The sequence below is a fragment of the Strigops habroptila genome, chromosome 20 (genome assembly GCF_004027225.2).
Source record: "Strigops habroptila isolate Jane chromosome 20, bStrHab1.2.pri, whole genome shotgun sequence".
In the NCBI taxonomy this organism is placed as follows: Eukaryota; Metazoa; Chordata; class Aves; order Psittaciformes; family Psittacidae; genus Strigops; species Strigops habroptila.
Genome location: NC_044296.2, coordinates 4,354,636 through 4,364,440, shown reverse-complemented (window position 1 = coordinate 4,364,440; position 9,805 = coordinate 4,354,636). Strand labels below are relative to the sequence as shown.

General features: G+C 48.7%; 1 long non-coding RNA gene across 1 annotated transcript; it reads right to left on the bottom strand.

The window, feature by feature from the left end:
* Nucleotides 1-2,099: 2,099 nt before the first annotated feature.
* LOC116915289 lies at nucleotides 2,100-8,996 on the bottom strand. Its single transcript, XR_004390005.1, has 2 exons — nucleotides 8,726-8,996; nucleotides 2,100-2,178 (listed from the first exon to the last, which is right to left on the bottom strand). It is a non-coding gene; the product is annotated as an uncharacterized LOC116915289 (long non-coding RNA).
* Between the last annotated feature and the right edge of the window lie 809 nt (nucleotides 8,997-9,805).

Genomic DNA, 9,805 nt, shown 5'->3' with positions numbered 1-9,805 from the left:
CCCGCACCACCACAGTGAACTTACTCTTTCCAGATATCCCCCTGAGCTGCAAAAAGCCTTCCAGAGCTGCCAGCTACAGCGATGAGGTGTTAGAGAAGATACTAGCCCTAATTCAGCTCGGGTCACTTTGCCTTTTGCTGTGATTAGCAGCTCCAGAGAAGTAAATCCTGGTCTCGCAGGCTTTGTGAGGCAAACTGTGCCTTTTACTAGAAGAGGGGCATAAATTTAGGACTGTTGCTGAGTGTGTCCCATCCTCAGTGGCACGCCTCCACTTTAATAATATTATTATCATTTTAATTATTATTTATGAGTGCACCTCGGGCTGCACCAGGCACTTTCCAAGCACTCAGCAACGTCCTGGCTCTGCTCCAGGAAACTCATTGTTTCAGGACAGAGGCGCGGAGGCGCCGCATGGTCAAGTGGCAGAAACGCTGAGCCAACAGCTCCAGCACTGTCCATTGGGTGCCCGCCTTGCTGCCTGACCTTGGGAAGGCACATTCCTTCTTCCCATGCTTAGTCCCATCCCACTCTGTCCATCTCAGTTGCTCGGACTGAAAGATCTCCAGCTGTGACTGTGTTCGCATCTTGGTCTGTCTTAGACTCTCTGTGCAAAGCCCAAGGAAGTACTTGGGGAAGTATTTTTGTTTCTAGGGAAAAAAAAAGCAATGGGAAATGAGAAACTCCATTTTTCCATAGCATTTCTTCAAATGCTTTTGGTGGGGAAAAAGAATCAAATGTCTTCTCATTGCCAAAAACAAGTCCAGAGAGGCATGTTTTTCACTTGAAAACCAGAAAGTGCAGGTTTGAAGGGGGGGGTGGTTGGTGAGACATTTGCTGGTCATTAAAATTCCCTAGGGAAAGTACTGTAGTTGTTAGAGAAACATCGGTTTTGTCCTGAAAATAAGTTTGAACCTAAAAATTGAGTAGTTCTGTGAGCAGGAACCTGGTGAAACCTGTTCTCCTCTGATTTGTGTGTTACAACTGCTTGTTATTTCCTCCTCTCTTGGTGCTCCCAGCTCACTGTAATATCCCCAGGGAAACCGTATCCCCTCCAGACCTCCCCAGCAAAGTCCTTGGCTCTTCCAACAGCTTCTTGCTTTGCAGGCAAGGGGCAGAGAGTAGAGGTGGTGGTCGGAAGCTAGACAGGTACCAACTGACCAGGAGTATCTAAATGCCAGCTGGTCACTTGGCTGCTGCATCTCAAAATAGATAGGTAGCAAGAGGTGAAATTCCCTTTCCTTCAGGAGGATATTAACTTAAATGTCTCTCTTCTACCCAGCTGCTGGTTTTTCATGAAAATTGCAAGCATCTTGGGTCTGTGAGACCTGTCTTTCCATCAAACTTGGTTGAATCAGGTCAGCTGGTTCAGAAGTTACTGGAGCAGGGGGACTGGCAAGACAAGGATGCTCATTGCCTTATAAACCCTGGCTCAAAAATAAGGCAGTTTTGGTGTACAATAGGTCCCTAATGGCAGGTGAGGTAGTTGCCATGACAGTGTCTCTGTCCTTTGGATATATAAAGGCTGTGAAGCTCCAGGACTGTCTATAGTGCTCTTACCATTTATTTGCTGTACAGAACCTTCAGCCTAGAAATCAGGGCCCTGCTGTACAGGAACTGCTCAGGAGCCCAGACAGTCCCTAACCCGAGTCACAACTGGATGGACAGAGGGTAGAAGAAAGGGAAGAATAAATTATCTCAGACTTACACAGAGGAAAACAAAGGGCACGATCAGCAACTTACTGAGGAATACCTGTTGAGAGAGTCGGGAGGAGGCTCAGATGTCCAAAGTCCCCATGTCGGGCCCTAAGCAAAGTCCCCCTCAGCTCCCTCTCGCTTCATCACCCAGGCAGAAGTCGCCCTTTCACGGGCATTTCTCTCTGCTTCACTGCCCTCAGGAGCTGAGTCAGTCTTGCCCACACGTCTCCTTTGGCAGCTGAGACCACATGAGGAAACGTTATTTGTTGTTCTGTTTGGGTTCATTATTCATGGGCATTATTCAGTGCTGAAAACACTGGGAGCTGCTTCGGAACAGTCCTGGAGCTGGCCTGTGGGGAGGGACTTACCAAACGCCGGTGGCCGAGCTGCCTTTCCGCGGCCAAGCTCTCTTCCATCTGCTTCCCTTCAGCCCTTGTCACACTCCCCAGCTCTCATGGCTTTGGCTGTGCTCTTTGGCATTATCTGAGTAAGAAAGAGGCAAATACTTGGAGCGCTGTAGACATGCAATCAGAAATGGCATTTCGCCACAGAGGCACTGACCCTGGCATAGGGAGAGTATAAACCTGATCCTTGGACTGTTTTTTCACTCACACTCTATAGCTGAGGATAAGCTCCTTGCAGGGTTCCAGACCTGTTTATCCTTCTGCAGAAGATGCCTTCACCCTCCTTCAGATAATCTGCAACTGTCTGGAAACCTTTTTCCCATAAGCAAGGCTCTCCCTCTGTAGCGCACGCTCCTGGAAATCCATTTTGCATCTTAGAACAGGGGCAGCCTGTAGCTTTAGCAGCACTTTGAGGATGTTTGCAGTAAGACAGAGCTTGAATTACTCTAGATATACTCACCCCCGTGCATTAGCACTAAACCGTGGGTTTCTGGGGTTATGGTTCCAAAACATTTCCTGACAGGAATGCAGACCTTGCGTAGAAGAGTAAAGCTTACCAAAAGTAGGATTACTTATTTAGTTACTCTTCTGAAGACCCTTAGAAATCATCTAGGGCAGTCTCCAGAACATAGGTTGAAGCTCTTGAAAGTTTCTGGGGGTCCCTCTTCAGGGCTAGCATTTGCTTAGAGAGCTCCTATCGTGCCTTGGACTGCAACCAAGCTGCTTGTGGCCTGTAGGCAGCAGCTCTCCCAGCAGCCACCCCACCCAGCCCAGCCAGAAAGTGCAGGGCTGAGTCTTCTGACTCCCGTCAATTGCTCTTTGCAATTATGCAGACAAGAAACTGAGCCTGAGAAGTTCACAGTCTGTGAGGTGGGGGCTTCGTTAGGTCCTAGCAAAGGACACTACAAGTCTGCTTAGGCTGGTATCGATCACTGGGTGGGTTTTCTGCAAAACCATATTCCAGCACTTGCCTCCTCACTTGAAATTTCAGGGGACTGTAATAGTCAAGGAGTTGCTGTGAACTCACCCTAAGGCACATCTGCCCCATAAGTCACCAGGACGCAGGAGAGAGTATCTATCCCAACCAGGCAAACTGCTCCCTGGTGGAAATCAGCACAACAACAGAGAAGTCCAGGAAGCTGTGCCATACCACTCCAGAAAAGAAGCTAGTTGAGGATATACTTTCCATTCATTAATTCTTTGCCTAGAGCCACAACACACACACCCAGGGGACATATTAGCTCAGTTTTATCTACTGCAATCCCATGCAACTGCACAGGGGAGGAATTCAGATCCTACAGACCATGTTCTCTGCTGATGGAATGCTCTGCTGTTGTTAAATGAGCTTCTTGGGCTGAACAGTAAGTAACCGAGCTAAATACAGGTGTCATTTTCTGGCCTGTACGCTGCAAGAGCTCTGCAGAGTAACTGCACTGGTGCTTCCAGAACTTCACAATCACTTAACTGATTTCAAGGAGTTTACAGCAGCAGAGAGCTTGGCCTGTGAGTAATATGCATGAAAACTACCTTCAGCCGCAGAGATGAAGTGAGTCCCCTACCTGGCTGTTGCCTAAGTAACGCATCTCTAAGAGGATATTTTTTAAGTCAGTGTTATTTATCCAGTAGATGGAAGGAGCCTGTTAAAGCTGTACCAGGTCAACATACGTCTAAGCATGTACTGAGGAACTTAATTAGTTCTCCCTGAGAAGAGACTCCCAGTGCTATTTAAAGGATCGTTATCCTACTGTGAGATGGCTTGGAGTCTGCTGTTAGGCCTAAGCTTAACAGGGCAAGTCTGCAGTAGTTGGATGGGAGCAAAAAATCTGCCTTCCATGCTGAGGAATAATTGCTGAGCAACCCCAGGAGCTGAAAGGTTAGTGCAAGGAGCAGGCAGCACAGAACCACACTGAAACCCAGTGCATGGGACTTAACTCATGCCTGGGCTGAAATGTTGGCTTTCAGGGTCAAACCGTGTAGATCCCATGATTTTTCTGGTCTCTAGAGATCCAACATCATCTGCTGCACTTGGTGACTGCTTCTCAGGCAATTCCAGTGAGAGTGAGAAGGGGTGACAGGATAGTGGAGTGATACAAGCCTGGGGTGAGCCACTGCCAAGTGTCTGTGTCAAACATTAATCCTTATGTCATCACAGGAGTCAAATGTAGGCAGTAGTTTCTTAGCATGAGCTAAACTGGACCTTACGCAAGTGGCTCAGTCATAGTTTTCATCTATGAGGCCAAAAATCAGAGACTGTAAACTGAATGCCAAGAGGGGAATTAGTTGGGTTCCCCAAAGGTGGATGGGTTTGTTGCTCTGTCAGCAGGTAGCACCTTCAGTGGAAGAAAAACTAGGCTGAATAGCCTCTGAAGGATAAAACAGGGTCCCGAGCATCTTAAAGCTTGTGTAAGCACTGGCACCCAGTGCCACATGAGGCTGGATGGGCAAAGAGGAGAATCCTGGAGAGGCTTATCTTGACCTTAGAGTGCCTCATATACCACATGGGGCCTTGGTCTGCTCTTGGAGCTGTCGAGCTGTTCCTAGATGAGTTGTTATGGTAACTGAGGTAGTGCCCTGAGAGAGATGTTTTCAGGTGGCTCCAGGGCAGAAAATCAACACCAATAGATTCCAGATAATAGACTTCTGCTAAACTCAATGCTGGCATCTACTTTATTTAACCTATTCACCAATGACTTGCTGAACTCCATTCTCCGGGCAAGCCATATCTGACAACAGTAGCTGCTTGGCCTCAATGAACCTCGGCTTCCAAAACACTGAGGGGATCCCAAGTGCTGTAGCTGAGTCTGTACCTGTAAATTCAGTGTGCCTGTGACTTTCTTCTGCATTGAGAAGAGCTGTTTCGGCCCACAAGGAATAGTCCCTGGCCCATGGTACCTCCTGAAATGCATCTGGTCTGGGCCAAAACTGCAGTGCAGCACTCCAGCACTGTAACAGAGAGCAGCCCAGGCACTGGTTCATTCATTAGTATAGACCTTGTCTGACTGCTTGAGGTGAGTGCACCAGAAAGGAGCCTGAAACAAGTGCAAAGGCTCTGCTAATGTGCCTGTGCTTATACTGCATCCAAATCCAGCCGGAGTTGTACATCCTTAGGAACAGTCAGTGGCAGGCACACAGCATGGCTTGGAATTGCTCTTGGATCACCCATTTACATCCTCTGCTTGAAATAGCACATGGGTTAAGTGGTGGATTCACCAATTTTGATGCTGAACATCAAAATGCAGCCAACACATTATCAACAAGGAGGAGCTGATGCCACGCACCCACTCTCCAGCACTGCTGCTGGGTGCATGGTGGGAGGCCCCTTTGCTTGGTGTTCCACAGCATGCAGACAGGATTGGGGAAGAGCCATGTGAGTTTCAGGAACTCCCACATCACCACCAGACCAGCCGAGCAGCTCCCTGGCTCTGGGGCCCTGCACCACCTCCAGAGCGAGCCAAACAGGTTCTGCCGTGGCGTGGTCCAGAGTGCCAGCACTGGTGATACCTCGGGCATTTGGGACAGCCTCCTGCATGCCCTCCTGGATGCTCCTGCATCTGTGCAGGGTGGCTGCTCTTCTCATGTCGAGACTCACCAGTGGTCTCCTTCCTTGCATTGGGCACCGATGGCGTGAGCACCATAGGCTGGCCCAAGGCCACTGCGCTGAGGGGTTTCTCTCTCTGCTTTTTCCTTTCAAGTCTTGCTTTGCTTGTTTTACCCAATTGCAAACCATGTCATTGTAAAATGTAGCTCTCTGGCGCTAGAAACTGTTCTTCAGCATGTTCTTTGCGCAGCTTCTCCTGCAACAGGCTTGCAATCTCAAATCAGTGCAGCAGTAATGTGATTAACAAGCTCTGCACAAGGGGGAATTGCATCCTCAGTGGATGTGGTATTCCCAGTTCTGGCCTGCCTCTGTGTTTTCCCAGGGTGAGAGGTCATGTTGACTGAACACCAAAGTGGCTTGCTTGAACTTTTAAACACTAAGGTCCTAATAAATAGTCAGCATTAGCTGGGATGTGGGTCCCGTTCCTGCCAAGCTACAGCCTTAAGTGAATTTTTATTACTAAGTTATAAACCCCAGAAAACACAAATGAGAAGTGGAAATGCTGACTTGGCCTTTGCTAAATGCCAATTATCTACAAAGGCATTGGATGAGGGGAGGGATGGAAAATAGGGTCATTTTTATGTTTTCTCTGCTTCAAAGTAAACTGTCCCGTGAGCCCCTTGTAGGAACACACAGCATGCAGAGTGACCATTAATATTTATAGGCACGACACTGAGCTGCAGACCTTGGCAATCAGAGCAACTCCACTTCTGGAATTAATACAGCTCTACTTGGCTGGCATCTCGGTGCAAAAGAGTAAGTAGGAGACACCAAGATATTCGGGGAGAACTTAAGAAGCAGATGCTGACCTTTGATGGAGAGGATCCATACTTCACTGCGTTGGTGAAGTACTAAACCCAACTCTTAAATCCTCAGGGCTGCTGGCCAAACCCTGCACCATGTTCTCTATTCCTCTCTGCTCCTATGGCTCCTAAACAGTCCCAGCTGGCTACTCTCTTTGTATTCCCCAAGGTTGCACACTGTTGCTCAGCTGACACAGACCAGTGTTTCTTCACAGATACTATTGGAGCAATGGGGATTTATAATACCTAAAGGTCTGGCTCAATAATCTTAGGGCTCAAAATGGTGCTGCAATCTCAGTTGCAATGCAGCACATACCACCTTCCACCTCTGTGTTTCCTAACTCCCAGGTGAAGTGATAGAGTGAGCCATCTAAAAACCAGCCCCCTGCATGCTGAGGATGTGACAAGGTGCTATCACAGAGGCTGTGCTCAGCGCAGGACTATGTACCAAGCAGGATGATGGCTGCCAAGCCACATTCAAGCGTGTCTCAGAAATATCATGGGGACCGTGATACAATGACAGCTCAGTCACCACCACAAGCCTTGAAGAGAAATGTGCTCCCAATATCCAGGCATTTCCCACTCATGCCACACAACACTTTGGGAGTGGCTGAGGTTGTCACAACCCAATAATCCTTCATGTCCAAGAACTCAAGGAGGGATGTGACTTCAGAGAGAGACTGTCCACCCCCCACAATGCACCCAGCCCTGGGAATTGAAATAAGAGATTGGCCAAAGGTGCTTGTTTAGGAGCCAGGAAGGTTTTGATGAAATTCAAGGAGGAAGAAATCAGAATTCCCACTCCCTTTTCCCTGTACTCACAAAACTGGAGCTGGGACTTCGAGCTGTCAATATTCAGAAATGGCTACTGACTTCAGGTGGGTCCCTGAACTCAGCCCACCAGGGCCAGGATCCCCTGTGCTTTGGGAGCTGCTGCAGTTAGGCTCTGCTTTTGCAGCATGTGGGAAGGTGCATCTGTCTAAAGAGCATCAGTATGTGCCCTCCGAGTCCCTCCGAATCCTTTCTTACTCTCAGAAATTCAGGCTGTAGGATTTAGGAAAATAAACAGCGGAAACAACAACAAATAGAAATGCTCCTGCTATTAAAAACAAGGTGAAAAGGAGGAGCTGAGCCAAGTTAATCAGAGGGCTGAAATGAGATGTTGGCGAAAGGGGTCATGGGTGACTTGGGGTTTGCAGTTAGCTGAGCGGTGTGAAATCTCTTGTGTCTGGCTGAGCTCTGAAAGGAAATGCTTTATTAAATCTTCTTTGTGTGAGATTTCAAGCTGCCTCTGGACTGGAAAATAGGACCATTCCAGTACATGGCATATAATCAGGAACTCGAGTCTAGTGCGGGTTTTTCTGCAGAGGAAACTCTGATCAGCATCGACACATAACTCAGAGGGCTCAGGATTTAGAAAGCTGAATTAGACACAACACACCCATGCTCTGCTCTGCACCTCTTCTACCCAGTATCCCCAAAATGCTTCACGGAATTAATCATGCTGGCAGCAACAACCAAGCAATAGGGAGGACAGCGCAGGTAGGCATAAATCCACTCCACTGAATCTAAACTGGTCCTGTGGGCCAGTGCGTCTCAGGGCTATCAGTTCAGCTTTCATTCCCCATGGAACATAAGACATGCCCTGATGGATCTCCTCTGCGTTGGCTCTCCTGGAAGTTTCAAGTCTCACTCTGGCCACTTTTGGGAAGCTGCAGCCTCTTGCTGCCTCTGTCCAGCACTCTCTGGGCTTTGCTGTAAGCTGGCACTCACAGCTCTCCCCTGGCCAAGCAGGACTGTGCCACCCCACAATACTTGCAGAAAGTATCTACTAAAAAGAGATGGAGAGAGCCAGGCACAACAACACAGAACGAGGACAAGCGAGAGCCTCCCAGAGCACTCCACCGTGTCACACAATCTCCTTTGCCCTTTTGCACCTCTTGGCTTTCCCTCTGTGCTTGGCCACGTAGGAGAAAGTGAGTCCTGATCAGAGACAGGACAGGCAGCACAACCGGACTTCCTCCTCCTTTTACCCCCTTATTTCACACCACAGCATGTCTGCATATAAAAAGCCTTGAATCTCAATCCACTTGCTGGGAATTGCAGGGCTTGAGTTCCTGATCTGCTTTCTGCAAACCCCAACAGGAGAGAGTCCCGAGTGGCTCATACACAAAGCATACCCCTTCCTTTGTACCACCCCTACTGCAGACGAGCTCCTCGCCTACCTTTTATTGCTGACAAGAAGCAGGACAGAGCCATTCTGGATATTGGCTTCTTTGAGAGTCTCGTGCTCCTCGAGCTGCCTGGAGTTGTAATAAAATGTCTTCTTCCAGGAAGTGACGCCCTCCCGTACTAAGTGAGCCCGTAGGTCCATCACCGTGTCTCTGGGCTTGACCGTCAGCGGCATCATCAGGTCCTCATCAGCCAGGTGCACCTTAATGTGGTACCTCTTCCAGCGGGAAAGGCTCCTTCGCAGCGTGTCCATCCTCTCCAGCTCACCAGGGCCAGTGTGGCAGAGAGCAGCATCCAGCTGGGAGGGGGGTAAAGCAGGGATGTGGCTCTGAAGAGGCTGTCTGCTGTGAACAACTTAAGGTGTCCTGCCAAACCTGTTCCTCCCAGTTGCTGTGCTGCATGCTTCACATTCCAGGGAAGAGCTCACCTGGCTCCAAGAGCCTGCTGGCTGGGAAACGTCTCCATGACTCATTTCCACACACCCCTAAATCCCATCGTAATTATAATGTCTTCACAAAGTGCTGTTCATTCCAATGGCTCTCAGAGGACTTTAAAGCTGGGTCTCCAGAGCCATTAGAAACGTGGGTGCATGTGAGAAATGAATGGGTTTAGTAACCTCATGTCTCCTTCTCTAAAGAGCTGCCAGCTGTGGAGTAGATCAGTTTAACAAAGTAGGCGTGGAGGAACCTCACAGCTATTTAACATGGCCATTTTAATGAAGAAAAGTACTCTGCATAGTGAAAAATTCCTCACGGATGAGAGCCAGAGCACCCTGAAGGAGGCACAGAGCCTGGTTGGTGTGAACACCCCTCATTAGTGCAGCACAGTTTCCCACTACAAGATGTGTATAGTTATTGCAGGTAAACAGGCTGGGACCCTCCAAAAGTGGTAGGACTCATTCATTGCTCATAATCCCACCAGATATCTAATATGGACTCACACGTGCTCCTCACTGCTTCATCATCTTGATTTCCTTTCAAATCTCTGCCTAATTGAAGGGCTGATTGCATCCTGCTCTAACATGTGGGCAGGATCAGCATCACGGGGCTGCAGGCTACTGGAGGCAACCAGGA